Source organism: Trichechus manatus, unplaced genomic scaffold (genome assembly GCF_000243295.1).
Source record: "Trichechus manatus latirostris isolate Lorelei unplaced genomic scaffold, TriManLat1.0 scaffold00126, whole genome shotgun sequence".
In the NCBI taxonomy this organism is placed as follows: Eukaryota; Metazoa; Chordata; class Mammalia; order Sirenia; family Trichechidae; genus Trichechus; species Trichechus manatus.
Window position 1 is genome coordinate 3,060,948 of NW_004444062.1, and position 20,542 is coordinate 3,081,489.

Sequence of the window (20,542 nt, forward strand, 5' to 3'; positions counted from 1 at the left end):
TGCTGTGAAGTCAATTCTGACTCATAGAGACCCCATGTGACAGAGTAGAACTGTCCCATAGGGTTTTCTTGGCTGTAATCTTTATGAAAGCAGATCACCAGGTCTTTTTCTTGCATAGCCACTGGGTAGGTTTGAACCGCCAACCATTTGGTTAGTAACCACATGCTTAATCGTTGCGCCAGCAGGGCTCCTTGCAATGATGTTATAGGCAGAAAATATAACTATATTTCTTAGATGTATGTCCCCTCATACAACCCCAGCAAAAAAAAAAAAACAAAACAATGCTTAAAATAAATTTTAAAACTTACATCCCCCTATATTGCCATGTGCAACTTACTCGCTTACTCTGCCAAGGTCTCCACCCTGGCTGAAATCACTTGTGGGGAGTGTTAATGAAATAACAATGTCCAGGCCCTGATCCAGACCATTTTAAATCACAGGCTCCCAAGTGATTCTAATGTGCAGCCGTAGTTGAGAACTGCTGAGCTAAGCTCTCCACTAGCAGGGAGCAGTAGCATTCACTGAATGCTTACTGAAAAAATTAAAATGCAATTGGAGAAAATCAAGTCTCTGTAAGATTTTATTTAAGCAAAAGGTTCCAGAACTAAGCAAAATTGTGAGTAACACGGGTTTAGGTAAAAACAGTGCATGTTACCACTGATTACCTGTATCAGGTAGGATTCCAGAGATGGAGGACCTATATTGTTTCTTGTTGTTGTTTCCAATTTTACAATTTAAAGGACCAGATACATTTTGGAAAATATACCCAAAGAGAACATATTAACCTCACCATTTATCCAAATAGACTAGATCTGACAAATGATTATGTATCAGAATATCTATTCTTGAACTTCTTATACATGAAACATAATATGTTAGCAGTTAATAAAAAGTATATATCAATTTTGTAGCCACTTAATGATGGTTTTAAAATAGGCCACAAATTCATTTATACTCCTCCCTTCAAAAAGTGGAGCTTAATTCCCCTCCTCTGAGTGTGGACTGTACTTAGTGACTAGCCTCTTAGGAAGAGAACACGGCAGATATCAAGGCATCTAAACTCCAAGACCAGGTCATAACAGACACTGTGGCTTCCTTCTTATTTTCTCTTGAATCACTCACTCTAGGGAAAGCCAGATGTCATGTTACAAAGACACACAAGCAGCTCTGTGGAGAGGCCTAGAACTGAGACCTGCCAACAGCCAACAAAGAACTGGGGCCTCCCACCTACAGCCACATGAGTAATCCATTTAGAAGCAGATCCTCCAGCCCCAGTCAAGCCTTCAGATGATTGTAATTCCAGCCCACATCTTTGTTTGCAACCTCAAAAAAGACCCTGCACCAGAACCATCCAGCTAATGCTTTCCAAATTTCTCACGTACAGAAAACTGTGAAATAATAAATGTTGTTTTAAGCTGCTATGTTTTGGGGTAATTTGTTACACAGCAATAGATAACTAATACTCCATCACAAAACTTTTAACAGTTATCTTGACAAGTTTCTAGAAGCGTTCCTTCTCTATTTACATCTACTCTCAATTTCTTCCCTGTATGTCTCAGGAACCTTGTTTTATCAATTATTCCTCTCACTGATACAATCAATGTCTTCCTCTCTACTCCTTTCTCAAAGTGTTCAAGTCTCTCCCATCCTTAAATATAGAACAAAACAAATCCTTCTACAACTTCATGTTCCTACCTCTCAGTTATTTTGTGCTGTCTCCCCTTCTTCATTATCAAGCATCATGAAATAATAATGTGCACTCCCTCTCTCAGCTTCTGCATCTCCCACTCAGCCTTAAACCACTGCAGTCACTGGGATAACTCAAGCAGTTCACACTGTCCTCCTAACCATTATAGCCAAAGAACGGTGCTTCTTGAACCCTCCTTGAATATCTCACAGGCTCCTCATAGAACACATCCAATTGTGAACTCATCTTTTTCTTAACATCAGTCCTCTTCCCTATGTTCCCTATCTGAGGAAATCATTCCACCCTGTCAATCAAGCCAGAAATTTGGGAGCTACCCTTCACTCCTCCATTTCTCCCACTTCCCACAACTATTCAGCACTAAGTCTCATCAATTTTACATCCTTAGCTTCTCTCACATTCATTCCCACTGCTGTTGCCATCACCTCTTATCTGTATTATTTCAACTACCCTATGGCCTTCTTGCTTCAGTCTTGGTGACCATAATTATCCCCTAGGCTACCACCAAGGTCACCAAAATATAATATAATCATGTCCCCTTCCCAACTTTTCAATTATTCCCCATTGCTTATAGATAAAATCCAAACTCCATTAAAAAATACTAAAGCAGTTAACATCTATTGAGCACTTAACTCACTTTTATAAGGGACTTATATGTATTAACTTATTTAATCCTCATCACAACCCATGAGGTAAGTGTTGAAAATATCCTCACCATTTTACAATTGATGACATTAAGACACAGAGAGGCTAAGTAACTTCCCATCAGTCACAGAGTTAGTACATGACAGAGCCAGTTTTGAACTCAGGCTGTATGACTCCAGAGTCCAGCCCTTTTAGTCTCAGCACCAAACCCTAAGGGCTAGCACACAGGCCCTCACTGATACAACCCAGCATCTTCTCTCTCAACCACCAGCTGCTGTGGAGGTAATTCCAACCGATGGCGACCCCATGTGTGTCAGAGTAGAACTGTGCTCCATAGGGTTTTCAATGGCTGATTTTTCAGAAGTAGATTACCAGGCCTTTCTTCCAGTGTGCCTCTGGAAGGACTCAAACTTCCAACCTTTCAGTCAGCAGATGAGCATGTTAACCATTTGCAACACCCAGGAACTCCTTTCTCCTAGTAGCCCTCTCCAAATGCTATACTCCAGTTCTACTCTTTCCCAAATGTGCTGTTCTCCAGCAAAACCCTATGCCTCTGCTAAAACCGCTCTCTTAGTCTAGAAGTCCCTCCTCCAGCCCTTGCTCTCCCCTCTCCTCATTCTTTCTTTCCCCATCCAACCAACAAAGTTGTTATTGGGTGCTGTGGAGTCAACTGCAACTCATAGTGACCCCATATGACACAGCAGAACTGCCCCAGAGCGTTTTCTTGGCTGTAATCTTTATGAAAGCAGATCGCCAGGTCTTTCTTCTGCAGAGCCACTGGGTAGGTTCGAACAGCCAACTTTTCTGTTAGCAGCCAAGCACTTAACTGTTGCGCCACCAAGGCTCCTTTCCAACTAACAAGATTTGCTCATTTTTCAAGATTCAACCCAATGCCCATCTCCTCAATGATGTCAATCCCTACCCAGGGAGAAAAGTTCACTCCTTCCTCTGTGGCTCCAAGGAGACATGCACAGATTTGTTTCCTAGCACTTTGTTCAGAAAGTATTCACTCCTTTTCCTCCCATTATGAGCAGAATGTATTCCCTCACCCCACTAACTGATTTTAGACCTGACCACATCACTTGCTTTGACAGTGGAATGTGAGTAGACGTTACACAAGCAGAGACTTTAAATGCCATTGCCTGGTTTGGCTTGACTCAGGTGCACCTGCCAATCATTTGCTATGAAGAGAACAGGCCCCCTGGTCATCCCTGTCCAAGGAGAACAAAGAGAAAAATGAAGCAGACTTGAACCCAACCCACAGCCTTGAGCCAAGTGCAGCCAACCCAGAGCTTGAAGCAGAACAGCCCCAGTTGGTCCTTGGACACATGAACAAGGGGAAAAACTTGCTTATTGCTATCTACCACTGAGTCTTGGGGTGGTTTCTTACACTGTGTTATTGTATCAATAGCTGACTAACGTACACCATGTTTTTTCATGTCTCAAGGGCTTAGAACAGTGCTTAGAATATTAATAGTCCTTTACAGATTTTTCTTTATTGAGATGTAATTTACATACCATTAGAATTCACCCTTTTAAAAGTGAATCATTCAGAACTTTTTAGTATTTTCACTAAGCTAGGCAACTATCTAATTCCAGAACATTTTCTTCACCCCAAAAAGAAGCCCCATACCTGTTAGCAGTCTCTTCATAAGACTTTTATAAATAATTTTGTGAATAAAAATGTAAGAAAATTCTGAGAAGAACTCTTATCCCAAATTGGGGTGATGATAGAAACATTTTGGAGAAAAAAAAACTTTTTTGCAGAAGTGCATCTTCACTAGGGTATTTTAAGGTCATTTTATTTTAAAAATAACCTGTACTCATATTTCCTATATATTCTAAATATAAATATTTAATATTCTTTTTAATTGCTATTGCAAGACAAACGCAATTTGGGGATTTAATTTTCAGCATACAGATCACAGAGAGATACTTACATTAAAAGCCACAAGGCATTCAGGAAGAAAAAAATCTCATATGGTTCAAAGCTATCAGTGACAGAGGAAAATGTGACATCGAATCTGCTTTTGCACTTAAAAAACTCTTGGACAAATGCCAAAAATAAAATCTCAAAAGCTCTAATAATAAGGACCAGAGCTTCAGAAATTAGCAAAACCACGCTTTAAAACAACAAAATGTCAAAATCCTAAAGAATGGCTAGGATTGAAAAACTATTTCCTTTGGATAATTTGATACCATACTTAAACACTGTTACTCATTTTCTTTGGACAACAAAGAAAACTTAAAAAAAAAAAAACCCATAATGCCAAGTTCCATTTCATTCTATTAAAATAGAAAGAGATGTCTTACTTCCGAGAGTAATTGCATGAAAGAGATGCCTTTAGAGAATGTTTATTCAAGACTTGAATGTTGAATAATAGGATAAATAAGAAACTCATGTCAAGGGGAAAATGTTCTCATCTCAAAAACCACATTCTGCACATATTTTTTAAAAAGCACCCCCAACTTCATTTTGCTGCGCTATTTGAAACTATTTTGCCAATTCTAAAAAACCTAGAAAATCATCATTCCAACCACCCCTATACTCTCTTAAAAAGAAAAGTAAAAATCTGATCAGGGGACTAAGAAAGCCAACTAGGAAAGTAACCATCGAGTTTTCAAATATCCTGACTCCAGCTAAGCTGTTCAACCAGTTTTATTTTTACCCTCATCTTTCCCGTCCTTTGTCTGTGTAGGACCCAGCTGTGCAGTGCCAATCTGGGTCACTCAACACAGAGGATCAGTGGGCAACAGCCGCCGTATCCACTTTTAGAAGGGCCCACGTGCCTGGGAGCGGTTGGGCACAAAACTGCACATTTTCAGACCTTGGAGTGTCCATTGAACAGCAACTGCCTGGTTTTGCTATTTCTAGGCTTCAGGCGCCAAAAAATACTTCCTCACCTGAGGAATATGAACTTAAATGGGGAAAACAAGTCAGATACTGGAATTCGATATTTTCATTCCCAATATTTTTAAAAAGCTGCTATTTTATAGTTCGGTATACCACCACCCCACCAGTTGATGCCGAGTTGATTCTGACTCATGGTGACCCCGTGGTGTGTCAGAGTAGAACTGTGCTCCATAGGGTTTTCAAAGGCTGATTTTTCAGAAGTAGATCGCCAGGTCTTTTTTCTGAGGTGCCTCTGTTTGGACTCAAACTTCCAACCTTTCAATTAGCAGCCAATCGTATTAACCCAATTAACTGAGTTAGCCCTTTGCACCACCCAGGGACTCCAGTTTAGTGCGTGCGTGTGTGTGTGTGTGTGTGTGTGTGTGTTGTGTGCAATTAAGTCAATTCCGACTCATAGCAACCCTATAGGACAGAGCAGAGCTGCCTCACAGGGTTTCCAAGGCTGTAATCCTTTTTTGTTTTTAGTTTTTTTTAATAATTTTATTGTGCTTTAGGTGAAGGTTTACAGCGCCAGTTAGTTTCTCATTCAAAAATTTATACACATATTGTTTTGTGACATTGGTTGCAATATTTGCAATGTGACAGCACCCTCCCCCTTTCCACCCTGGTTTCCCTGTGTCCATTCGTCCAGTTTTCCTGTCCCTTCCTGACTTCTCATCTTGCTTGTGGCCAGGAATTGCCCATTTGGTCTTGTATATTTGATTGAACTAAGAAGTACGTTCCTCATATGTGTTATTGTTTGTTTTTTAGGCCTGTCTAGTCTTTGTCTGAAAAGTACGCTTCAGGAGTGGCTTCAGTTCTAAGTTAGCAGGGTATCCAGGGTTCATAGTCTTGGGGCTTACTCCAGTCTCTGTCAGTCCTGTAAGTCTGGTCTTTTGTGTATCTGTGAATCTGAATTTTGTTCTACATTTTTCTCCCACTCTGTCTGGGACTCTCTATTGTGGTCCCTGTGAGTGGTCAGTGGTGGTAGCCGGGCACCATCCAGTTCTTCTGGGCTCAGGCTGGTGAAGTCTCTGGTTCATGCGGTCCTTTAGTCCTCTGAGCTAAAACTGTCCTTGTGTCTTTGGTTTTCTTCATTCTCCTTTGCTCCAGATGGGATGGGACCAATAGATGTATCTTAGATGGCTGCTCACAAGCTTTTCAGACCCCAGACACTACTCACCAAAGTAGGATGCAGAACATTTTCTTTAGGAACTATGTTAAGCCAATTGACCTAGAGGTCCCGCAAGACTATGGTCCTCTGCCCTCAGCCCCAACAACTCGGTCCCTCAAGGTGTTTGGATGAGTCTAGGACGCCAAGGCTATAATCTTTACAGAAGCAGATTGACACACCTTCCTCCAGCAAAGCAGGCTGACGGGTTCAAACCACCAACCCGTCAGTTAGCAGCAAGCACTTAACCATTGTGCCTCCAGGGCTCCTTCTAGTTCAGCGTAAAGGTCCATATGTATAGGGAAGATAAGAGAATTGAAGTACACAGATGGATCTTTATTTATTTATTTACTTTTATTCAATACTTAAAAATCAATATGATTCATTCGATAGTATTCTTACATCTAGTTGAACCAAATGGGTACTAGGTTGAGCATTTGATATTCAATGATATCTATAAAAATGACACTTTTCTAGTCTTATAAAAATAGGAATAAAACAATCTATGTTTTTTTTAACCACTCCAGATTATAATCCTATACTCACTTCCAAGAAGCAGCCATTGTTCTGAGTTATTTTAATTATTATATCTTTGCTTTTCTCTATAGTTCTACCACTCTTATGTGCTTCCCTAAATATTATCACCTTTTAGTAAAATGCTGGTAACATTTGATGATGACCTCCTCAGCAGTCCCTTCCCCTGTTCTTCTACCAAAAACACCCAGATTACTCTGTAGGGAATTCACTGCTTCTCTGTTGGGTAGCAGCCAGGATGTTTGATAGGGATGGGCCAGGGTGGGACCTTTGTTAGCTTATGCTAATTAACTCATCTATTCCCCAAGCTAACCTACAGAGTCTGGCTGTGTCCTCTTTTTCTGCCCAGAGGCTGTAAAAGAGAATGTGAGGACCGATTGTAGAGGCTCCTGTCCAGCCTTCAAGGAAAAAAGTCTGGACCTTCTTGGGTGGGGTAGGGCAGGTTGGAGGCACTGGGTGATCTCAGAGCATAAAGCCACACAATGCACTGTACAGTTGAAAGGCTGAGAGAATTCAGGTCCTTACTGATATCATTGAGCTGCTGAGTCAGCCTTGTCCAAAGTAGGGATCTCCCTTTAGATTGTCAATGAGCCAATAAATTATCTTTTTTTTTTAAACCAGTTTGAGTTGGGTTTCTATTACTTGCAAGCATAAGAATCCAAACTGATGTAACACACAAACTTGTTCAATGAAAAAAATTACTAAAGGACACTCACATACTAATATAAAATTAATTTTAAAAAATACATCATACAACTCACAGTTCTTAATGAAGTTAAAAGTCAGTGGTATCATGTTAGAGCAGCACCAGGGTTCATCAGGCCACTTGGAAACCAGAGTTCCCAGAGGGGTTAGAATGTGGGGTTGGGGAGATGCCTGGAGTATCCTTTGCGTAAGATTTCTCTCCTTCCCAGGTTGTAGTAGCAACTACAGACTGTATGTGGTGAAGGGACTTGTTTCTGGGGTTTCTTTAAAAATACCAGAAATGTTTCTAAGGCCAATGCTGGCCTCCAGCATCCTTAGGCATCTTACACTCCTCTCCTTCTCCATCTCTTCATTAGAGTTCCCCATCATCAATACCCCTCAAAAGCACCCTTGGTAAACAGCCTACATCACACCCCACAGAACAGTGGTTATGTGGGCACAGGTTCAGCAGCCAGGCTGCATGGATATGAAGTTCAGCTCCACCATTTTATGAGTGTGTGACCACTGGCCATTTACTTAATTTTTCTGTAAAATGGGATTAATAAAAGTTTACACTTAGCTCATTGGATGGTGGAGAGGTTAAAAGGTAGCTCCCATAAAGTACATGCCAGACAATGTTGTTGTTGTTAGTGGCTGTTGTATCAAGCCCCGACTCATGGAGACCTCATACACAATGGAATGGAACCATTGTGACACAGGGTTTTCATTGGCTGATTTTTGAAAGTAGAACACCAGGCCTTTCCTCCTAGTCCATCTGAGTCTGGAAGCTCTGCTGAAACATGTTCACATCATAGTGACTCACAAGTCTCCACTGACAGACGGGTAGTGGCCGCACATGAGGTGCGCTGGCCAGGATTCAAACCCAGATCTCCCTCATGGAAGGCAAGAATTCTACTACTGAATCACCAATGCCCCCTCATAAATGTTAGCTATGTTCAAATTACTTTTGTCATAAACCATAGTAATTGAGGGAGTTTGGAGAAAACCTAATCCCTATCCTCGGAGAGGGCCAGCAAGGCCCAGGCTAGTGCCAGACAGTACTGTGGATTCCCAGGTTCCCACCTTTGGCATCAGAGAGAGCTGCGGGTGCAGCCTTCCTGCCGACCACTTCAGCTTCATCCAGCACCTCCCTCACCCCGTGCTCCAGCCTTTCTGGTTCCCTTAAACGCACGTGACTCTTCCTCTGGAGTCTTTGCACATCCTGAAGCCTCCACCTAGAACATGATTTCCTGCTCCTTTTTGCCTGCTCATCCTCTGGGTTTCAGTTTAAATGTCACTTCCTCAGAAAAGTCTGCCCCGAGCCCCCTCAGACCAAAGCAAGACCTGCCCTTCTCTTGTTCCACGCAATCTGTTTTTCTCTTTCTGAACATGTATCATTCACAGAATTCTGTACTCAGGGTCTGTCCTTCCAGGTGAAATGTAAACCCCATAAGGGTGGAGACCACATTTGTCTCATATACTACTGAAGCCCTAGGAAGAATTCAATAAGTAGAGAATAAATGCATAAGTAACATCTCAAAGTGAGACAATTTGCCAATCGGTATAGACTCGTGCAGAAAGGCCGGCGTAATGTAACGGGAATAATAGCAGCCTGGAAGCCAAGGACCCTCAGCCAAACCACTTTACCCTCAAATCCCAGCTTCCCCATTTCCAATCACCTTGCAAGAGCTTCTCACCCACAATATGTAGTAACTCTTCAAGGTTCCCTGGGGGGAAGAGGGCTGCTTTAAGTACTATCAAGACACAAAATCTCAAAGAAAACTGCCTTAGAGGAAAAAAGAACCACAGTCTTCCACCACTTTCTCCAAAGGAGGTAGGAACTTCTCTTGGTAATGTTGTCCATGGTCTTTTGATAGCAGATAGAAAATGTGAAGGTCCCAAAAAATTCTTATTGTCATGTACATCTACATCCGTGTGTGAGTGTACGTTAAGCCTGCACAAAGACAATGTCCAAGTATTTCTACTATAAAATAACATGTACATTCCTGAAAACGAATGAGAAATTCCCAAAGTTAGACAAATAGCCAAAAACCTTGTTTTCTGCAAAATCATGCACTAAAAATAACACGGCCTATGGAAAAGAGTTAGGGCAGAAGGCTCAAACCCCATTCAACTTTGTCATCAGAGCACTAACAAAAACAATAACAACACTTAAAATTACTAGCACAGATAAAAAGACGCGTTTAGTTTCCTATTACAGAATAATTGTGGGACTTTTCAAAAAAGGGCGGCAGCAGCAAAAGTTGCATAGTAGAAAGGGTGTGATGGAAGGCAGAGGCTGCTACATTATGCAGATAAGATGAAAAGGCAGAAAGATCTGGGAGAATCAAACCTTTTAATAAGCACAAAGCCAAATGGAGCCTAGAGCAAGAACAAAGGGCATTCTCCTCCCTGGCTTGCTGTATTCAGCTCTCCTAGCTGACTTTGCTTTCAACTACGGCTATTTGGTGATGCCAAATATTAAGGTGCTAGAAAAAAATCTCAAATGAGGGATTGCAACTTGTACATGATAAAGCATCATTTCCCTATTTTCCAATAGTATATGCAATAATTCACATTGTTGTTGGGTGCCACCGAGTCAATTTTGACTCATAGCGGCGCCATATGACAGAGTAGAACTGCCCCATAGGATTTTCTAGGCTGTAACCTTTACAGGAGCAGATCACCAGGTCTTTTCTCCCACGGAGCACCTGGTGGGTTCGAATCATCAACCTTTTGGTTAGCAGCCAAGCGCTTAAGCACTGTACCATCAGAGCTCCTTAAAATTATAGCAGAACCAACTGTATTTGCTCAGAACAACAGGAGCCCAAGCGAGGTGAGTGGTCTGAGAGTGGAGCTGCAGCCACGAAGTGCCAGATGAGCCAGCCAAGAGAAGGACCACTGTGAGGGGCACCACCAGAGGGCTCAGGAGCCATGGCAGGAACCCATGTCAGACTAGAAGCCTGACCAGCTTGCCTGCCAGTCTCAACATGAGTGAAACTTACTGAAGCAGACACAGTAGAGAACCTTGAACAGGGACAGTGGGCGGCAGATACCTGTGTTATACAAGGACTAAACAGAATGATACATGTATAACACCTAACATAGTGCCTAGCATGGAAACACACTAAATATACACTTTTTTCTTCCCCTTGTTAATAATAATTTCAGTTCTAGGTCTCAGTATCCAGAACTATTTAAACTGGGTAGTTAGGTCTCAATCAAGAGGAAAGAAGCTGGGGAGGGAATATGAAGAGAAAGGAAGTAAAAACGGTATCACTCACCTTGATCAAAAGGGAAAAATATAGAACAGAATTTCAAGTTCTCATGGAATTCAGATTTTCAGAGCCATGGAGGCTGGATGAGCCCCTGAAACTAGTGCCGTGAAATCATCTTTAAACCTTAAACCAAAATTATCCCCTGAAGTCTTCTTAAAACCAAACAATAGTTTAGCTTAATGAGTAAAAAATGTAACTGCCTTGACCCCAGGACACCCTTTTAACTCAGTACTGAAGTCAGTCCTGAGGTCCAGCCTTCAGCCAAAGATCAGACAGGCCCATAAAACAAAATGAGACTAAATGGGCACATTAGCCCAGGGGCAAGGATGAGAAGGCAGGAGGGGACAGGAAAGCTGGTAATGGGGAACCCAAGGTTGAGAAGGGGAGGGTATTGACATGTCGTGGGCTTGGCAACCAATGTCTCAAAACAATATACGTATTAATTGTTTAATGAGAAGCTAGTTTGCTCTGTAAATCTTCATCTAAAGTACCAAAAACAAAGTCAGAAGCTTAAGTGATTCAAGAATCATTTAAATCATTCAAGACTTGGCCCACATTCCCTGATTCCAATCTCTCATTATGATTTCCTAAGCCAGTGTACTTAAACAACTTATATACATACAACTTAAGATTAGAATAAAGCAATTTATGTCCTAAAAAAAAAAAAAGAATGTCTGCCTTGAGCATTTTACTTTTTTAAGATCTGTCAATCAAACTGACAAAAGCAACTCGAAAGTTTAGATAAGAACCTTTGGGGGTAGTGAGTTTATGTTATTGAGGGAGGAACAACTCTGAAAAAGAGGGTGAGATTGGTTGCACAATTCCAAGAATGTAATCAGTGTCACTGAATCATGCATGTAGAAACTTGAATTGGTGTTATGTTTTTGCTACGTATACTCTCAACAAAAAAAATAAAATAAATTTTTTAAAAAAAGGTATCACCCATTGGGTTCATTCTGTTCTTGTAACAGTTTTTTATCATAGTGCTAACCACTCTCCTTCCAGCATTTACCTTTTTAAAAACATTGAAAGGGCTCTCATTTCAGAGACTATGTTCAGGAGCCCTAGAGGGGGAATGTTTCCTAGCACCAACAGTACCAAGCACATAAAAGCTGCTCAGTTAATAGCTGTTAAAGGCAAGGAGAAAGGAGAAAGCAGAGGTAGGCCAGCTGCACGGCTAGATAGTTGGGATCGTGATTTTTTTAGAATTTGTGTTTTTATTTCTAAAGGATTCTAAAAACTAACTCTTGCAAGTTACCATTTCCAATGAGTATACGTACATATATGTATGTACGTATACATATACACACACACACACACACACACACACACACACACACACACACATATATATATATGGAACCCCTGGTGGCATATTGGTTAAGAGCTACAGCTGCTAACCGAAAGGTCGGCAGTTTGAATCCACCAGGCACTTCCTGGAAACTCTATGAGGCACTTCTACTATGTCCTATAGGGTCGCTATGAGTCAGAATCAACTCAACGTCAATGGGTTTGTTTTGGTTTTTTGTTTTATACATATATATATATATATATATACATGTACTAAGCACCTATCAAGGATAGGCAGCAGAGCATAGAAGTCAACAACAGTCCATGCACTGGAACCAGACTGCCTGGTTTCAAATCCCAGTTCTGCCGCTCATTAGCTGTATGACTTCCAGCGAATCAGTTAACATTTCTGGGCTCCAGTCTACCCATCTGTAAAATGAGCATAAAATGGTACTTACCACAGAAGTACCTCATGTGCCAGGCACTGTGCTAGGCGTCCTCTCTCTCTCTCTCTCTCTCTCTATATATATATATATATGTATATATGTATATATCATCTCATTAACTCAAACAGGGACCTAGACCAGCACAGGCACATGGTAAATGCTCTAGAAGTGTGTTAGTTATTATCATTTTTATTTGGCATTGAACTAGCCACTTTACTTAATCACTTCATATTATTGCATTCTTTCAACTCTTGCAACGTGATGAATCAAGCTTTCACTTGTCACCCACCCCTTCTATTTATGACATCTTGCAAGGTCCTTGCGGAAGCAGGGGGCAACCACATCTGTTGGCTGATGACAACATTCAGCTCCACAAGCTCCTTTTTTTTTTTAATTTTCCGTAGGAAAGGGGAGAGGAAGCTATTTCTCAGTGTTTCCATTAGGTCGTGACAATTTGTGGTCACAGCCATGACCATTTAGTAATACCAGTCATTAGTTATTGTGTTTGTCTTTCTTTCAAAACTACCTATCTAATAGAACCTCATAAATGTGACCACTAGAATAAAAATTCTTCAATGCTTTTTCTTTTTAGATATCCTATCATTGGAAGTACTCTCATCTTTCTCTCCTACTAGGAAGTGAGAAGTAGTTAGACTTCTCCAACAGGTGAGGTGGGGGGCTAATTAATTGTTTTAAGATAGGGAGAGAAAGAGAAAGAATCCCAGAGCAGAATGCCGGGCATGTTTATTTAAAGAAAAGAAGTGTTTGCGCTCCACCCCTGCAGACAAGAACTCCAAGTGCAGCGAGTCCTACACAGTCCAACATGAGGGGAAGGCCGGCTCCCTAAATAATTCCTCCAACTGATGTCACCTACCTTCAAGCCAACAGTAGAATCGCATTCCAAGTGCCCAATCACTGACTGTCACCAGGCAAGTGTTGGGTAAACAGCTCTTTTTAATCACTCCTCCAAAAAAAATAAAAACTTTGCTTCCTGTCAGGGCAGCAACAGAGTCTATTTTCTCTTCCACAAGCAGAGTCCAAGTGCCAGCCAAGCAATTGGTGCCGGCACCAGACTCCACTCAGAAATCCCTCAGGCGGTGGGGAATGCTGCTACGGGGTCTATCAGGGAACAGACTTAGTAAAACAAGGATGGAGCGGAATGATGACGAAGATCCAACCCTTGCCCATAACAGCTCTGGGGTTATTAAAGGAGGCAGAGGCCATGCAACAAAACACTCTTTGCTATGAAATACAACTTTTCTAACAGAGGTGAATACTAAGGATCAAGTGGCAAGGAGAAGGGAAAGATTAATAGGCTTAGAGGAATCAGGGAGTAAGCCAACGAGACGGTCATATTTAAGCTCTGACTTGAAAACATTTGTCCCTGGAGAACTGGAAATGGGGCATTCCAGGGTGTCCTTACCTCAACAGCCATTCTCCCCTTTTTCTTGAGGAATAGAACCCAGACTATTAGCTGGGCACACTGCTGCCTAGAATAAACGATCTTCCTCAACCTCCCCTGCAACCAGAGTTCTGACCAGTAAAATAGAAACAACAGTGTCAGGAAGAATTTCCCAGAAGGCATCTTATAAGGGAAGGATGCACCCTTCAATTTCCATTTCTCCATCTTGCTTTCTGGAAAGGCAATGTGATGGTGAGTCTCTAACAGCCATGTTGGACGATGAGGAAGAGGGTGTAGGGATGGCATGTTCCAGTGCTTGAAGGAACCTCAATCACAGACCACTAAGCGTTCATATCAGCCCTGGATCAACTACCTCTACGCTTTCTAAAAGGAGAGAGCATTAAGCTTCTATCTTATTTAAGCTTCTGATATTTGCTTATTTCTTCTTAATCTCCCTCAGTGCCTAATACAGTGCTGCGTCTATGACAGGTGCTCAATAAATGCCAGTTGCTAAAACAGAGTAGAGTTCCAAAGAATCACAAATTAAGTTCACTTAAGGCAAAGTCAAAGAACCAATGTCAGAGAATACTGTCAATTATAACATGTGGAATGCACAGTTTAGCTACTTAGAGGATTACAGATTACAAACGAAATACTCATCTTGCAACATAGTGCTATCTAAGAAAGGAATGCATTGTTTAAAAATAATAACAATAAAATATTATTTAAAAAGAAAAAAAATAGGGTAGTCTACTCTGTCATTAAGGAGACCCTGAGTGTCAAAAATGGTTAAGCAACTGATATTAGCTGAAAAGTTGGCAGTACAAACTCACCCAGAGGCAACTTGGAAGAAAGACCTGGCCTTGAAAACCCTGTGGAGAAATTGTACTCTGCACGTACAGGTTGCCATGAGTCAGCATCACTTGATGGCAACTAACAAAAACAACAACTCTGTCATCAGGCACATTCTAAAATACTAGGGCCAGATTTTAGTTACTAAATGATAACTCTTATTTTCCAGATTATGCCAGTCTTGATGGGGAAGAAATAAGGAACAATCAAGGCTTATGTCATTATCTCAGGGGTGGTAAAAATATGACCCTTGTTTTCCCAGGTGATACAAACAGTGTAGTAGAGGAAAGGAGAAGAACAGAGAGGATCCAAATGTACCCCTTGCTAGCTGGAGGAAGTGCGCAGGATTCCAAAGGCTCCAACCAGCAATTTCAAGGATCTTTACCCTAGAGCTGCTACATCATGTGATGTGCAAGCCTCATGTGGCCACTGAGCACTTAAAATGTAGTTATGCTTGAGTCCCTTATTGCTGCTACTGTGTCAGTCCATCTTGTTGAGGGTCTTCCTCTTTTTCACGGACCCTCTACTTTACCAAGCATGATATCCTTCTTCAGGGTCTGATCCATCCTGATGACGTGTCCAGAGTATATGAGACGAAGTCTCGCCATCCTTGCTTCTAATGAGCATTCTTGCTGTACTTCTTCCAAGACAGATCTGTTTGTTCTTCTGGCAGTCCATGGTATATTCAGTGTTTTCCCGCCAACACTGTAATTCAAAGGCGTTGATTCTTCTTTGGTCTTCCTTATTCATTGTCCAGCTTTCACATGCATATGAGGTGATTGAAAACATCATGGCTTGAGTCAGGTGCACCTTAGTCCTTAAAGTGACATCCTTGCTTTTTAATACTTGAAAGAGATCTTCTGCAGCAGCACTCTGCCCACCTTGCAGCGGTGGCCCTCACCACAGACCCTGCCAAGGTGAGTCTTCGGTTCCCTCCAGTGTTTAATTTGTTCTTGGGGGCCATCGAGTCAGTTCCGACTCATAGCAACCCCATGCACAACAGAACGAAACACTGCCAGGTCCTTGTCATCCTCACAAGCGTTGCTAAGCTTGAGCCCATTGTTGCAGCCACTGCTTCAATCCGTCTTGTTAAGGGTAGTTTATGGGGTCTCAAAAGGCACATGACCCTATTGGTTTATAAAGTTCCCTCTTTTAGAGGCATTTGGGGCAAGTTCCTAAATCAGGGACTCACTTGGTGGTGCAAACTATTAACCCACTCAGCTGCTAATCCAAAAACTGGACGTTTGAGTCCACCCAAAGGCACCTTGGAAGAAAGGCCTGGTAATCTGTTTCTGAAAAAGCAGCCATTGAAAACTCTGTGGATCACAGTTCTACTCTGACACATGTCAGGTTGCCATTAGCTGGAATCGACTAGATGGCAACTGTTTTGGGGTTTTTTTCCCTAAATCAAGGGACATCTGTGGATCACCATCCAAAGTCTCACACAAAATTGCTCTGCTCACCCAGTGAAAAAGAGGCAAGATTCTCCCAACCTCCTTGTTACCTCAGGCCCCCATCTTGTCCAGGAGTCTTAATTACAGAGTCCTGGCTCAAACATAAAACCCAAAGTACCCTCTGCCATTTCTCCTAGAAGAAGGGTTCTTAATATTTCTGCGCCTTAGACCTAAGAGGTCCAGTGGATCATCATGAAAACTATCCCGGAACCTCTGGCTGGGCTACACCCTTCCCCACCCCCCACCCTACCCCCACACACAGACACCTTCAACACACTTGGAGGACTTCAAGAGATTTTGTACCCTACTCGTTGCCATGGAGTCGATTCTGACACATAGCAGCACTACAATGACCCTATAGGACAGAGTAGAAGTGTCTCATAGGATTTCCTAGGCTGATATATGTTAACAGGAGCAGATGGCCAGGTCTTTTCCCCACAGAGCATCGAGTGGGTTTAAACCACTGACCTTTCGTTTAGCAGCTGAGCACTTAATCATTGAGCCACTAGGGCTCCCTTTTCAAAGTACTGTGTGGAGCCTTGGTGGCACAATAGTTAAGAGCTACAGCTGCTAACCAAAAGGTCAGCAGTTTGAATCCACCAGCCACTCCCCGGAAACCATATGGGGGCGGTTCTACTCTGTCCTACAGGGTTGCTATAAGTCAGAATCGAATTGACGGCAACAGGTTTTTGGTTTGGGTTGTTGGGGTATTGTTGAGTTTATTCTGACTCATAGTGACCCTACAGGACAGAGGAGAAATTCCCCAGAGGGTGTCTTAGGCTGTAATCTTCATGAGCTCTTGTGTCGCAATAGTTAAGCACTTCGCTACTAACCGAAAGGTCATCAATTTGAACTCATTATTCACTCCGCTGGAGAAAGATGTGGCAGCATGCTTCCTTAAAGATTTACAGCCTTGGAAACCCTATGAGTTGGAATTAACTTGACAGCAACAGGTTTTTGGGTTTTTTTCCAATCTTTACGGGAACAGAGTGCCAGGTCTTTTCTCCCGTGGAACCACCAGTAGGTTTGTACCAGTAACCTTTTGATTAGCAGCTGAGTGCTTAGCCATTGTGCCACCAGGGCTCTTTTTCAAAGTATAACCATGCTCAATTAAGCATGGATCTAGTTTCCCTGCTTAGGACTTGGCTTAAATATTACTTTCACCAAGAGTCCTTGTCTGTCACAAGGGTACTATTCTCTTGGGCTCCCCTGTTCTGTCTTCATCTTGGAATTATCTATTCCGTATTTAATCTCTGTCTCACAGTGAGGGCAGGAACTATGTTTACTTTGTTTGCCACCTAACCCTGGTTCCTAGCACATTGTTGGAGCTCATAAAATACTTTTCAGGAAAAGAATTTTAAAAGCATACTTTCATGTCTTAATACTTAATTTTATCACAGTTTATACCTGAAATGAACTTACAAATGAGTGATTGCCAAATGTTCAAAATAAATATTATCATTTTTAAAAACCATTTGAGCCTATCCTAGCCTTCATGCAAGTTCCTATTAGAATAAAAAAAATGTCTGAAGTATTTTTAAAAAGAAAAAAATTATTTCTTAGGGAGGAAAATGGTCCCTGGGTGGTGCAAGCGGTTTGCAGTTGGCTACTAACCTAAAGGTTGGTGTTTAAAACCACCCAGCAGCACCGCAGAGGAAAGGCCCGGCAATCCACTTCCATAAAGATTATGGCCAAGAAAACACTATGGAACGGTTCTACTCTGTAATACATGAGGGGCTGCCATGAGTCAGAGTCAACTCGATGGCAACAGGTTTGGCTTTTTCTTTCTTTCTTTTTTTTTTTTTTTTTCAGTGAGGAAAGGATAGCTATGTACTCATTAGAATAAATATAACTTCAATTCCTTACTGGGTGCAGACCCAATTGGTGAAAAATAAGGCTGTAGCTTTTTTATAACTGTGTTGGGTCACAGAAATAAAAAAGCCACAAAACCTTTCTGCCCTTGCCCTTTATTAAAAAAGCCAGTGCAGGTCTATTCTTACATGGCCTCTAAATGGGCTATTTAGGGATAGATGGGCGGGGTATGTCTAACTTGTAAGATTGACCAGGAGAACAAAATACATCCTACAAGAGTTACCAGAATAACTAGCATAGGCAGAACACATGGCAGTGAACACATGGAGTTTTCCCAGCCTAACTAATATTTTGTTCTTAAGGTCCCAGCAAAGATATAGTTTTGCTGAGAGTATAAGTTTAGTGGGGAAAAAAGTGCACATTTTATCACTACATCACCTAACTTGTCTGTCAGTTTGTTGTACTGTGGTAGCTTGCATGTTGCTGTGATGCTGGAAGCTATGCCACCACTATTTCAAATACCAGCAGGGTCGCCCATGGTGGACAGGTTTCAGTGGAGCTTCCAGACTAAGACAGACTAGGAAGAAGGACCTGGCAATCTACTTCCAAAACAATTGGCCACTGAGGAGTTGTTAACCATTGTCATAGAGCAATATGTGTACTAACTGGTTAATGAGAAACTATTTGTTCTGCAAACCTTCAAGGCACAAAAAAAAAAGAATTATCTATGTGAGATCAAATTGACAACAGCAACTCAAAAGGTTTGATGGGAAGCCTAGGGGACAGTGAGTTGAAGATAATGGTGATGGAATAATTTGGAAAAGGATAGTGAGAATAGCAGCACAACTGGAAGAAATAATCGATGTCACTGAATTGTACATGTAAAAACTTTTGAAATGTTTTAACTTTGGCTATGTATATTGTCACCAAAAAAAAAAAAAAGTCCTCCAAGGTCGAGAGGGGAGAGTGTTGACATGTCATGGGGTTGTTAACCAATGTCATAAAGCACTGACTGTTTAATGAGAAACTATTTGTTCTGTAACCTTCATCTAAAGTACAATAAAAAAAAATTAAAAATAAAAATAAAAAAATTGGCCACTGAAAACCTTATGGATAGCAGTGGAACACTGTCTGATAATAGTGCCAGAAGATGAGCCCCTCAGTTTGGAAGGCACTCAAAATATGACTGTAGAAGAGCTGCTTCCTCAAAGTAGAGTTGACCTTAATGGTGAAGGTGGAATAAAGCATTTGGGACCTTCATTTGATGTGGTAAGACTCAAAATGAGAAGAAACAGGTGATGGATTGACACAGTGGCTGCAACAATGGGCTCAAACATAGCAATGATTGTGAGGGTGACGCAAGACCAGGCAGCATTCTGTTCTGTTGTACATAGGGTCACTAAGAGTCAGAACCGACTCGATGGCATCTAACAACAACAACAACAGCATGCCAAAGATAATTCCCTGAGATAGAATGACCATTCCATCAGGGTTAGATGCATGAGGACACCTCTTTGGGAGTTGTTTTCAACATTGCAAACATGGAATTTTACCACAGCAGAACTGAATTCCATGATATCGTTCTTCCTTGCAGAAAGAGATACAACATCTCCCCATGTCCAGGCAAGTCTTTCCAATAGTCTGTTATTACTTTGTGGATTTTTTTGTTTGTTTGTTTAAAGACCTTTTTTTTTGTATCATCTATGAACCCTGTAGTTTGGACTATTTTTATATTTCTCAATCACTTAAAAACAAAGTTCTATTATCTTTTCCTCATTTAATTGCACTGAAGTCATCCAGTTTCCACCCTCCCCCCTCAAAAAATGCATATCTGATACCTTACTTTTGCTTAAAATGTAAATACACACACACATACATCCTCAGGAACAAATGAGGGGAAAGATCGTGAAACTGTACATTACAGTTTTTAAAATCACAGAACAGTGAACTGGGCTTAAAAAGAAAATCTACCCCCAAGAAGATAAAATACTTAGGAATGAATCTAACCAGAGATGTAAAAGACCTCTACAATGAAAACTACAAAACACTACTGCAAGAAACCAAGAGACCTGCATAAGTCGGAAAACATACTTGCTCATGGATAGAAGACTCAACATTGTGAAAATGTCAATTCTACCCAAAGCGATCTACAGATACAATGCAATCCCGATCCAAATTCCACTGGCATTTTTTAGAGAGATGGAGAAACAAATCAACAACTTCATATGGAAAGGAAAGAGGCACCGAATAAGTAAAGCATTACTCAAGAAGAAAAACAAAGTGGGAGGCCTCACATTACCTGATTTTAGAACCTATTATACTGCCACGGTAGTCAAAACAGCCTGGTACTGGTACAACAACAGATACATAGACCAA

At 41.4% G+C, this 20,542-nt stretch overlaps 1 protein-coding gene across 1 annotated transcript in view; it reads right to left on the reverse strand.

Annotated features, from left to right (window-relative positions):
• LIMCH1 (LIM and calponin homology domains 1) overlaps positions 1–20,542 on the reverse strand; it is a 455,814-nt gene that overhangs the window by 423,781 nt on the left and 11,491 nt on the right. The window lies entirely within an intron of this gene.